Here is a 12,943-nt window from a genome sequence, read left to right as displayed (position 1 = left end):
GTACGTAGACCAGACAGTAAATATACATGCTGCTGACACAGTACGTAGACCAGACAGTAAATATACATGCTGCTGACACAGTACGTAGACCAGACAGTAAATATACATGCTGCTGACACAGTACGTAGACCAGACAGTAAATATACATGTTGAGATACATGCTGCTGACAGAAGACATAAACACACTCAACTTAGTCTCTCAAAGACAGAACTGAGGGAGTGGGGCTAGGCGAGGAGTGGGGCTAGGCGAGGGAGTGGGGCTAGGCGAGGGGAGTGGGGCTAGGCGAGGAGTGGGGCTAGGCGAGGGAGTGGGGCTAGGCGAGGGAGTCTAATACAACTTATTCCATGCATTCCACTTCATTCAAATTTTCAATTATATATTTTTTACTTTAGCAATGAAAAAGCCAGGGAATAGTGTTGTATGTATTGCCACTGGTAACACTGGGTATGTGGTGATCTTTGTGTTCCTCAAAGGGCCACTATCCTATGTCAGCCAAGGCCCAAGCCCAGTCCCACGGTGAACACAATTACAGGTTATACAGACAGTCACTAGTGGACAGAGCAGAGCTATCACGCCCTGGACAGACGCACTCCAGAACACACACCGCTCTAGAATTGAAAGTCAAGTCTTTCCCAGTGCTGGAGATGATTGCTTGTATGAAAGTATGACCCCCAGCCAGATGTAGCCTGTTCTGCTGTAAAAATACAGTGACCTGGCGCCCACACACCAGGTGGTCTGGTTAGTTCTGTGGCCGCATGTGAAGAGGCCTTGAAACTGATGTTCTGTCCCAAATGGTATATAGTGCACTACTTTTGACCAGAGTCCTATGAGCCTTGGTAGAAAGTAGTGCACTACATAGGGAATAGGGTGCCATTTGGTACACATCCTGAAAGTGGTTTCTGTTCCGCTTCCACTCTGCCAGGTTCAGTTAAAAACAGAAAAATTGAATGCATTTTTATTTGTCACATGCTTTCATAAACAACAGGCAGCTTTAGACTAGCATTGAAATGTTTACTTTAGGGCTTACCTTTTCCAGCAATGTAGAGAGAAAGATAAAGCTAAAAACACGCATGCTGTGTCCGGGGGAGAGGGGGAGAGGCTAGAGGGGGATCTCAAGTCTCATGTTTATCACGGACAGCCACACCAGGTACATGGTTAACTCTGAAGAAGGCAGAATACATTCATTGGAGAAGTAGCTGTTATCCCCCTGTAGGTTCTTCTCTGCTGCTATCTCCCTGTAGGTTTATCTCTGCTGCTATCCCCCTGTAGGTTCCTCTCTGCTGTTATCCCCCCGTAGGTTTCTCTCTGCTGCTATCCCCCTGTAGGTTCCTCTCTGCTGTTATCCCCCCGTAGGTTCTTCTCTGCTGTTATCCCCCTGTAGGTTCCTCTCTGCTGCTATCCCCCCCGTAGGTTCCTCTCTGCTGTTATCCCCCTGTAGGTTCCTCTCTGCTGCTATCCCCCTGTAGGTTCCTCTCTGCTGCTATCTCCCTGTAGGTTCCTCTCTGCTGCTATCCCCCTGTAGGTTCCTCTCTGCTGCTATCCCCCTGTAGGTTCTTCTCTGCTGCTATCCCCCCCTGTAGGTTCCTCTCTGCTGCTATCCCCCCTGTAGGTTCCTCTCTGCTGCTATCCCCCCTGTAGGTTCCTCTCTGCTGCTATCCCCCCTGTAGGTTCCTCTCTGCTGCTATCCCCCTGTAGGTTCCTCTCTGCTGCTATCCCCCTGTAGGTTTCTCTCTGCTGCTATCTCCCCTGTAGGTTCCTCTCTGCTGCTATCCCCCCTGTAGGTTCCTCTCTGCTGCTATCCCCCTGTAGGTTCCTCTCTGCTGTTATCCCCCTGTAGGTTCCTCTCTGCTGCTATCCCCCTGTAGGTTCCTCTCTGCTGCTATCCCCCCTGTAGGTTCCTCTCTGCTGCTATCCCCCTGTAGGTTCTTCTCTGCTGTTATCCCCCTGTAGGTTCTTCTCTGCTGTTATCCCCCGTAGGTTCTTCTCTGCTGCTACCCCCCTGTAGGTTCCTCTCTGCTGTTATCCCCCTGTAGGTTCTTCTCTGCTGTTATCCCCCCTGTAGGTTCTTCTCTGCTGCTATCCCCCTGTAGGTTCTTCTCTGCTGCTATCCCCCCTGTAGGTTCCTCTCTGCTGTTATCCCCCTGTAGGTTCCTCTCTGCTGCTATCCCCCTGTAGGTTTCTTCTCTGCTGTTATCCCCCTGTAGGTTCCTCTCTGCTGTTATCCCCCCTGTAGGTTCCTCTCTGCTGTTATCCCCCTGTAGGTTCCTCTCTGCTGCTATCCCCGCTGTAGGTTCCTCTCTGCTGTTATCCCCCCTGTAGGTTCCTCTCTGCTGTTATCCCCCCTGTAGGTTCCTCTCTGCTGCTACCCCCTGTAGGTTCCTCTCTGCACCTTTTGTTAGCAGATATAATGGCCAGAAAGAGAGGTTAAACTGTTTCCTTGCGTATGATGGTAAATTAAGTGTGTCAGTGTAATTCCTATAGTCACCACTAGAGGGCTTCAGGGTCTATGGAAGTCAGTCCATTCAGTTGCAGTCAAATATATTAATATCATTACACAATTCACTATTTCTTCTAACATATGTCAAAATTCACAAATCTAATGGTGTTCACACGTTTATTTGTTTGATTTACAACTGGCACAGGACCCCAAAAAATGTGAACTAAACTGAAATTCGGGGCTCCCGAACGGCGCAGTGGTTTAAGGTACTGCATCTCAGTGCAAGAGGCGTCACTACATTCCCTGGTTCGAAATCCAGGTTGTATAACATCCAGCTGTGATTTGGAGTCCCATAGGGTGGCACACAATTGGCCCAGTGTCGTCCGTGTTTGGCCGGGGTAGGCCGTCATTGTAAAAAAAAAAACTTGTTCTTAACTGACTTGCCTAGTTAAATAAAAAATATCTGTATTTTATTTTAATTAAGATTTTTCACTTCCAACTAAAAAAATGGGCGGACCAAATTATTCAAAATTCAAATTCATTTGGTTGGAGGCAAGTAATTGTCGGCAAGTGTAATTTATCCTACTTGTTGCAGGTGCCTACAGGGTAAAAATGTCCGTTCAACCAGTTTTTTGAAAAGCATCTGCAGTACTTCATCACATCAAATGTTATTTGTCACATGCTTCGTAAACAACAGGTGTTGACTAACAGTGAAATGCTTCCCTGACGGGCCCTTTACCAACAACACGGAGTTAAACATAAAACATTTAGAACGTGACACGAGGCATAAATACACAGTGAGTAAAAATAACATGGCTATATACAGGGAGTACCAGTACTGAGTCAATGTGCTGGGGTATGAGGTAATAACATGGCTATATACAGGAGTACCAGTACTGAGTCAATGTGCTGGGGTATGAGGTAATGACATGGCTATATACAGGGAGTACCAGTACTGAGTCAATGTGCTGGGGTATGAGGTAATAACATGACTATATACAGGAAGTACTGAGTTGATGTAGAGGGGTATGCGGTAATATCATGGCTATATACAGGAAGTACCAGTACTGAGTTGATGTAAAGGGGTATGAGGTAATAACATGGCTATATACAGGAAGTACCAGTACTGAGTCAATGTGCTGGGGTATGAGGTAATAACATGGCTATATACAGGAAGTACCAGTACTGAGTTGATGTGCAGAGGTACGAGGTAATTGAGGTAGATATGTACATTTAGGTAGGGGTAAAGTGACTAGGCAACAGGATAGATAATAGACGGTAGCAGCATATGTGGTGAGGTGTGAGTGTGTGTGTGTGTGTGTGTCCATTGTGTGTGTGAGTCTTGTTTAGCAGTCTTATGGTTTGGGGATAGAAGCTGTTCAGTCCTGTTGCTTCCAGACATTGGTACCGTTTGCCGTGTGGTAGCAGAGAGAACAGTCTACGACTTGGGTGGCCTTCCTCTGACACCGCCTGGTATACAGGTCCTGGATGGCAGGAAGCGCCCTTGTTCTTCGTTGTCTGTAGGCTACTAGAAGATGTAGTATTGTTGTGTTTCACGTCATCAGCTCGGCACCCTGTATAAATAACTCATCAACTGTGACTGTATCCAGTTAGTATTGTGATAATATACGTACAGTGCATTCGGGAAAGTATTCAGACCCCTTGACTTTTTCCACATTTTGTTACATTACAGCCTTATTCTAATATGGATTAACTTTTTTTCTCTCCCTCATCAATCTACACACAATACCCCATAATGACATCACAATACCCCCATAATGACAAAGCAAAAACTCTTTTTAGACTTTTTTTTTCTTCAAATGTATTAAAAATTAAAAATATAATTTACATAAGTATTTAGACCCTTTGTTGAAGCACCTTTGGCAGCGATTACAGCCTTGAGTCTTCTGGGGTATGACGCTACAAGCTTGGCACACCTGTATTTGGGGAGTTCCTCCCATTCTTCTCTGCAGATCCTCTCAAGCTCTGTCAGGTTGGATGGGAAGCGTTGCTGCACAGCTATTTTCAGGTCTCTCCAGAGATGTTCGATCGGGTTCAAGTCCGGGCTCTGGCTGGGCCATTCAAGGACATTCAGAGACTTGTCCCAAAGCCCCTCCTGCGTTGTCTTGACTGTGTGCTTAGGGTCATTGTCCTGTTGGAAGGTGAACCTTCACCCCATTCTGAGGTCCTGAGTGCTCTGGAGCAGGTTTTCATGAAGGATCGCTCTGTACTTTGCCTCGATCCTGACTAGTCTCCCAGTCCCTGCCACTGAAAAACATCCCCACAGCATGATGCTGCCTCAACCATGCTTCACCGTAGGGATGGTGCCAGGTTTCCTCCAGACGTGACACTTGGCTTTCAGGCCAAAGAGTTCAATCTCGGTTTCATCAGACCAGAGAATCTTGTTTCTCATGGTCTGAGAGTTTTTAGGTGCCTTTTTGGCAAACTCCAAGCAGGCTGTCATGAGCCTTTTACTGAGGAGTGGCTTCTGTCTGGCCACTACCATAAAGGCCTGATTGGTGGAGTGCTGCAGAGTTGGTTGTCCTTCTGGAAGGTTCTCCCATCTCCACAGAGGAGCTCTGTCAGAGTGACCATTGGGTTCTTGGTCACCTCCCTGACCAAGGCCCTTCTCCCCTGATTGCTCAGTTTGGCTGGGCGGCCAGCTCTAGGAAGAGTCTTGGTGGTTAAAAAATGATTGGGAACCTTCAATACTGCAGAAATGTTTTGGTTTCCTTCCCCAGATCTGTGCCTCGACACAATCCTGTCTCGGAGCTCTACGGACAATTCCTTCGACCTCATGGCTTGGTTTTTGCTTAGACATGCACTGTGCCTTTCCAGATCATGTCCAATCAATAGAATTTACCACAGGTGGACTCCAAGTTGTAGAAACATCTCAAGGATGATCAATGGAAACAGGATTATTCTGAGCTCAATTTCGAGTCTCATAGCAAAGGGTCTGGTCTGTATACTTATGTAAATAAGTTATTTCTGTTTATTTATTTTTAAGACATTTGCAAACATTTCTAAAAACCTGTTTTCCCTTTGTCATTATGGGGTATTGTGTGTAGATTGGTGAGTATTTTTGTTTCTTTAATCAATTTTAGAATAAGGCTGTAACATAACAGAATGTGGGGGAAAAAATCAAGGAGTCTGAATACTTTCGGAATGCACTGTATGTCCCTTATGAGTACCGGTAGCCTAATTTAATTCATATGATTTATTATTGGCAATCTCATCAACTGGTGTTACTGCTGATATTGTTTACAAGGTATTATAATGTTTTATGAAGGCATGACTGTATCCATCACAATATTGATGTGAACGTGTCCTGTTGGCCAGCGTTCAGTGTACACTGTTTGGTACAGTAACCAGGACTGTGACTCAGGAGTAGAGGTTTTAACACTGACTACAATACCTGACATCTATGAAAGGACACTACAGGACAACCATGGGTCTGTCTGTTTGGTTTTGTGTTTGTTTCATTATTTCCGTACACATTGATTACCTCTCCATGAGGAGTAGAAAGTAGTGTGGTCCCGTTTGTTTTACCATATACTGTGACATCAGCGCGGTGCTGTGGGAACAGAGTCCCCCCCGGGGCGGCGGTGCTGTGGGAACAGAGTCCCCCCGGCGGCGGTGCTGTGGGAACAGAGTCCCCCCGGCGGCGGTGCTGTGGGAACAGAGTCCCCCCGGGCGGCGGTGCTGTGGGAACAGAGTCCCCCCGGCGGCGGTGCTGTGGGAACAGAGTCCCCCCGGTTAAGCGGACCGGTGTTTGTACGGTCGTTGTTACTTAACATGAATGTCATTTACAGGAGGCTTCATTGCTCATCCAGAAGAGATTTATGGTGGTTCTGCTGCGCTGCTACAGAACCTGGGAGGAGAGACACTCACTCACTCACATGGGCTCTGGTCTAACGTAGTGCATTGAATAGGGCTCTGGTCTAACGTAGTGCAGTAAACAGGGCTCTGGTCTAATATAGTGTAGTAAACAGGGAATAGGGCTCTGGTCTAATGTAGTACAGTAAACAGGGAATAGTGCTCTGGTCTAACGTAGTGCTGTAAACAGGAATGCTCTGGTCTAATGTAGTACAGTAAACAGGGAATAGGGCTCTGGTCTAACGTAGTGCAGTAAACAGGGAATAGGGCTCTGGTCTAATGTAGTACAGTAAACGGGGAATAGGGCTCTGGTCTAATGTAGTGCAGTAAACAGGGAATAGGGCTCTGGTCTAACGTAGTGCAGTAAACAGGGCTCTGGTCTAACGTAGTGCAGTAAACAGGGAATAGGGCTCTGGTCTAATGTAGTGCAGTAAACAGGGCTCTGGTCTAATGTAGTGTAGTAAACAGGGAATAGGGCTCTGGTCTAACGTAGTGTGGAATAGGGCTCTGGTCTAATGTAGTACAGTAAACAGGGAATAGGGCTCTGGTCTAACGTAGTGCATTGAATAGGGCTCTGGTCTAACGTAGTGCAGTAAACAGGGAATAGCTCTGGTCTAATGTAGTGCAGTAAACAGGGAATAGGCTCTGGTCTAATATAGTGTAGTAAACAGGGAATAGGGCTCTGGTCTAATGTAGTACAGTAAACAGGGAATAGGGCTCTGGTCTAACGTAGTGCAGTAAGAATAGGGCTCTGGTCTAACGTGAGTGCATTGAACAGGGCTCTGGTCTAATGTGTAGTAAACAGGGAATAGGGCTCTGGTCTAACGTAGTGCAGTAAAACGGGAATAGGGCTCTGGTCTAACGTAGTGCAGTAAACAGGGCTCTGGTCTAATGTAGTGCAGTAAACAGGGAATAGGGCTCTGGTCTAACGTAGTGCAGTAAACAGGGAACTCTGGTCTAATGTAGTGCAGTAAACAGGGAATAGGGCTCTGGTCTAACGTAGTGCAGTAAACAGGGAATAGGGCTCTGGTCTAACGTAGTACAGGGAATAGGGCTCTGGTCTAACGTAGTACAGTAAACAGGGAATAGGGCTCTGGTCTAATGTAGTGTAGTAAACAGGGAATAGGGCTCTGGTCTAATGTAGTACAGTAAATGGGGAATAGGGCTCTGGTCTAATGTAGTGCAGTAAACAGGGAATAGGGCTCTGGTCTAATGTAGTGCAGTAAACAGGGAATAGGGCTCTGGTCTAACGTAGTGCAGTAAACAGGGCTCTGGTCTAATATAGTGTAGTAAACAGGGAATAGGGCTCTGGTCTAACGTAGTGTAGTAAACAGGGAATAGGGCTCTGGTCTAACGTAGTACAGGGAATAGGGCTCTGGTCTAACGTAGTACAGGGAATAGGGCTCTGGTCTAACGTAGTACAGGGAATAGGGCTCTGGTCTAACGTAGTGCAGTAAACTGGGTATAGGGCTCTGGTCTAAAGTAGTGTAGTAAACAGGGAATAGGGCTCTGGTCTAACGTAGTGTAGTAAACAGGGAATAGGGTGCCAGTCTCAGCCCTATATGTGTCCAACAGAATCACAGAACTGTCTGTTCATCTATCAGGTGTTTTGTTAGGCAGTTTCTCAGTGGCCTTTAGCAGCGGTTTCCCCTCTCTAGTAGTAATAATAACCGCCTTCACACCGTGGTGGCGTCCCACACACCACACTATCCCCTATATACAGGGGCTCTGGTAGGAGTTAGTGCTCTATATATGGGATTGGGTGCCATTTGGGACGAAGGCTGTGGGATTTATTTGCATGCGGGGAGCTGCTATTGCAGTTTATCTCTTTCTAGATGCTGCCATGCTGTGATGGGTTGTTAAAGGCTCCCCTTTACTTCAGTGGATTGGACGGTTTTAACGGTTGTGTTTCAACACCATTTCTATGCTAATGCTATGGGTGGTGAGTTGCTGTGTGTTCTGTGTGTGGCTGGCTACATTGTGTTGGTGTGGCCTTCTCTTACCTTCCACCTGCTGTGTCAGGCTAACAGTCTACTGGTCTCTTAGGACCAATTGGGAGAGAGAGAGACTCTCAATTCCAAAAAACCCATTTTAGCCTCCCCTCGTTTTCGAGTGTCCCTCGGTGGGGGAGTGTCCCTCAAACGGAGCATTTAGTCGTAGGGAGAGATAAATAACCCTATGGAATGGGACATCACTCATGCACAGCAGAAGCCGCCAAAGCATTGCTTACCTCGCAATTCATTGAAGATGAGCCTTGTGTTTTTCACAATGCCAGTACTGACGGCAGTAATAGCTTTCCTTATACATTATTTCTCATGCAACAACACATACTTACCATATGAGAAACAAATGAGAACCGCAGAACAATAATGTGCCCTCTGGCTGTGGTTCAATGTGGAGTAGTAATGTAGCTGTCCTCTGGCTGTGGTTCAATGTGGAGTAGTAATGTATTCATCCTCTGGCTGTGGTTCAATGTGGAGTAGTAATGTAGTCATCTGGCTGTGGTTCAATGTGGAGTAGTCATCTGGCTGTGGTTCAATCTGGAGTAGTAATGTAGCTGTCCTCTGGCTGTGGTTCAATGTGGAGTACTAATGTTACCCATCCTCTGGCTGTGGTTCAATGTGGAGTAGTAATGTAGCTGTCGTCTGGCTGTGGTTCAATGTGGAGTAGTAATCTCTCTGGCTGTGGTTCAATGTGGAGTAGTAATGTACCCATCCTCTGGCTGTGGTTTAATGTGGAGTAGTAATGTACCCATCCTCTGGCTGTGGTTCAATGTGGAGTAGTAATGTAGCCGTCCTCTGGCTGTGGTTCAATGTGGAGTAGTAATGTAGCCGTCCTCTGGCTGTGGTTCAATGTGGAGTAGTAATGTAGCCGTCCTCTGGCTGTGGTTCAATGTGGAGTAGTAATGTAGTCATCCTCTGGCTGTGGTTCAATGTGGAGTTGTACTGAAGCAGGACTTTTATTTCATAATAGTAGTTTGACAGTTGCATTTCCTTCACTCTGTAATTTTCTGCAATTTCTTGGGGATTAATGATTAACCAGTTGAAGCAATTAAAACCACTGTTCTGAACTATTATTTATACCAAACGTTTTAGGGTCCATACAGATGGGCCACACAGCTCCATAGGCATACAGCTCTTTTCATCATCAACTACACAATAAGCTAGAAAATAGTTAGCTACGTTACAAACCTCTTCAATCTCCAACATTACTACAATAGTTACTTCAGCTACGTTACAAACATCTTCAATCTCCAACGTTACTACAATAGTTACTTCAGCTACGTTACAAACATCTTCAATCTCCAACGTTACTACAATAGTTACTTCAGCTACGTTACAAACATCTTCAATCTCCAACGTTACTACAATAGTTACTTCAGCTCCGTTACAAACATCTTCAATCTCCAACGTTACTACAATAAAGAACAATGACTAGTGTTTGACTTTGAAACATGTTTTAATGAACAGCAAGGCAAGCTTACAACATTGTTCATTCAATTTGTAGTAAATGCTTTAGCTAAATTCTTTACATCCACTGGTTCACAAGATGACAGCTTGGTTTGCTGGTTTATTGAAGTACCATACTATAATAATTTCCATTAAAATTGACAAAAATGTAATTTCTCTGGCAAGAATTTTGCTAAGACTGTCTGGGAGGGATCTAAGTGAGGAGGGGAAAATGGAAAACTAGCTTTTATTGGCAGAGAGGTTTGGAACTCTTTTTGTTATCGGTCTATTAACTAATTTACCGCTTTGTGATGTCACCATGGGAAGCCGAAACTCCCGCCCATGCCAACCTGCTGATTAGTTTATTTCAACTAGAAACTATCAGGAAATAAAACTGATCAAATGTTTTCACTCTTTTACAGTGTTAGTTTCATCAGCTGTTGTACAATATGATATTTATTTATTTCACCTTTATTTAACCAGGTAGGCTAGTTGAGAACAAGTTCTCATTTGCATCTGCGACCTGGCCAAGATAAAGCATAGCAAACACATCAGTTGTACATTATGATATGAAACACTGAATTTGGACCACACTGGGCCTTTAAACAACACAAATTACAGTTCATTCAAATGTCAACCTTCCATAGAGCAAGCTAAATGTATAGCTAGCTGGCTAATGTTAGCTAGTCGGATTTTCCTAAATTAACTTAATGACAAATAAAAATGCATAACCGTTTGTCAATACATTAACATATTCCTGTTAAATGTACATCATTATTTGCATGATTTGTTATGAAGTTATAATTACTTATATTTGCTTCCATCCTAGTATAGGCATACTCCTCCACAGATAAAAGCCCATTACAATCAGCTTTCATTAGTAATCAACCTTTTCCCAAATATCAATTAGGAATGTTTCTGAATTGGCACCAGGAGTCTGGAGGAGTTGCAGAATGACCCTCCTTTTGTTCTTCACTTTTTAATCCTCGACCCGCCTGTCTCTTTTCTCATTTTCTCTCCTGGCCGGAGTGGCAATAGGTCACCCATTATACTCCTATAAATGGCACCTTATTCCCTATGAAGTGCACTACTTTCTAAAGTACTTTATAGGGAAGGGGGTGTCGTTTGGGATGGAGCCTCACTCTCTCCTCTGCTTTAAATGAGCCAAACTGAGCACAGTTGAGTTTATTTGAAATAGCTCTGAATATTAAAATCCCAGAGTATATTACAGCTGGCAGAGGTTTTTAATGAGTTGCACGCCTTAACAACTGCTTTGTTGGTTTTCTGGGACTGCAGGACTATTCAAACAGGCAAATTAACTTCATCACACTACTGTCCCAAATGTGACCCTATTCCCTATATAGTGTACATCTTTTGGAGTAGTGCACTATAAAGGGAATAGGCTACCATTTTGCTAGATGGCGTTTTTTTATTTGTTTATTTTTCATTAGCATCATCGCTAACGGCTACAGAAAGTGGTAGACAAACGGGCACACACAGACAGGGGCATTCCTGTGACCTGGCCTCTTCAGGAATTTGAAGGAATTTATTCATCACTGACTTATTTTGTTCATGTTTTATGATCATCTATGGAAAGTAATAGAATTTTCTAATAAGTTCAATACATTTAGTTGATGTCCTGCTAACTTCAATACGTTTAGGTGATGTCCTGCTAACTTCAATACGTTTAGGTGATGTCCTGCTAACTTCAATACATTTAGTTGATGTCCTGCTAACTTCAATACGTTTAGGTGATGTCCTGCTAACTTCAATACGTTTAGGTGATGTCCTGCTAACTTCAATACGTTTAGGTGATGTCCTGCTAACTTCAATACGTTTAGGTGATGTCCTGCTAACTTCAATACATTTAGTTGATGTCCTGCTAACTTCAATACGTTTAGGTGATGTCCTGCTAACTTCAATACATTTAGGTGATGTCCTGCTAACTTCAATACATTTAGGTGATGTCCTGCTAACTTCAATACATTTAGGTGATGTCCTGCTAACTTCAATACATTTAGGTGATGTCCTGCTAACTTCAATACATTTAGGTGATGTCCTGCTAACTTCAATACGTTTAGGTGATGTCCTGCTAACTTCAATACGTTTAGGTGATGTCCTGCTAACTTCAATACATTTAGGTGATGTCCTGCTAACTTCAATACATTTAGGTGATGTCCTGCTAACTTCAATACATTTAGGTGATGTCCTGCTAACTTCAATACGTTTAGGTGATGTCCTGCTAACTTCAATACATTTAGGTGATGTCCTGCTAACTTCAATACATTTAGGTGATGTCCTGCTAACTTCAATACGTTTAGGTGATGTCCTGCTAGCTTCAATACGTTTAGGTGATGTCCTGCTAACTTCAATACGTTTAGGTGATGTCCTGCTAACTTCAATACGTTTAGGTGATGTCCTGCTAACTTCAATACGTTTAGGTGATGTCCTGCTAACTTCAATACGTTTAGGTGATGTCCTGCTAACTTCAATACGTTTAGGTGATGTCCTGCTAACTTCAATACATTTAGGTGATGTCCTGCTAACTTCAATACGTTTAGGTGATGTCCTGCTAACTTCAATACGTTTAGGTGATGTCCTGCTAACTTCAATACGTTTAGGTGATGTCCTGCTAGCTTCAATACGTTTAGGTGATGTGCTACTTGCTTCAATACATTTAGGTGATGTGCTACTTGCTTCAATACATTTAGGTGATGTGCTACTTGCTTCAATACATTTAGGTGATGTGCTACTTGCTTCAATACATTTAGGTGATGTGCTACTTGCTTCAATACATTTAGGTGATGTGCTACTTGCTTCAATACATTTAGGTGATGTGCTACTTGCTTCAATACATTTAGGTGATGTGCTACTTGCTTCAATACATTTAGGTGATGTGCTACTTGCTTCAATACATTTAGGTGATGTGCTACTTGCTTCAATACATTTAGGTGATGTGCTACTTGCTTCAATACATTTAGGTGATGTGCTACTTGCTTCAATACATTTAGGTGATGTGCTACTTGCTTCAATACATTTAGGTGATGTCCTACTTGCTTCAATACATTTAGGTGATGTGCTACTTGCTTCAATGCATTTAGGTGATGTCCTACTAGCTTCAATAGTTAAATGTTTTAATGTTGAATTCCGTTGTAATGTTTGGATTCCGTAATTCCGTCC

General features: G+C 43.9%; 1 protein-coding gene across 1 annotated transcript in view; it reads left to right on the top strand.

The window, feature by feature from the left end:
- LOC106576658 (TBC1 domain family member 15) overlaps positions 1–12,943 on the top strand; it is a 58,074-nt gene that overhangs the window by 407 nt on the left and 44,724 nt on the right. The gene's annotated exons all lie outside the window — the stretch shown is intronic.

The sequence above is a fragment of the Salmo salar genome, chromosome ssa17, assembly GCF_905237065.1.
Source record: "Salmo salar chromosome ssa17, Ssal_v3.1, whole genome shotgun sequence".
Taxonomy (NCBI): domain Eukaryota; kingdom Metazoa; phylum Chordata; class Actinopteri; order Salmoniformes; family Salmonidae; genus Salmo; species Salmo salar.
Note: the sequence above shows the minus strand (reverse complement) of the source record. Positions and strands in the feature narration are given on the sequence as shown.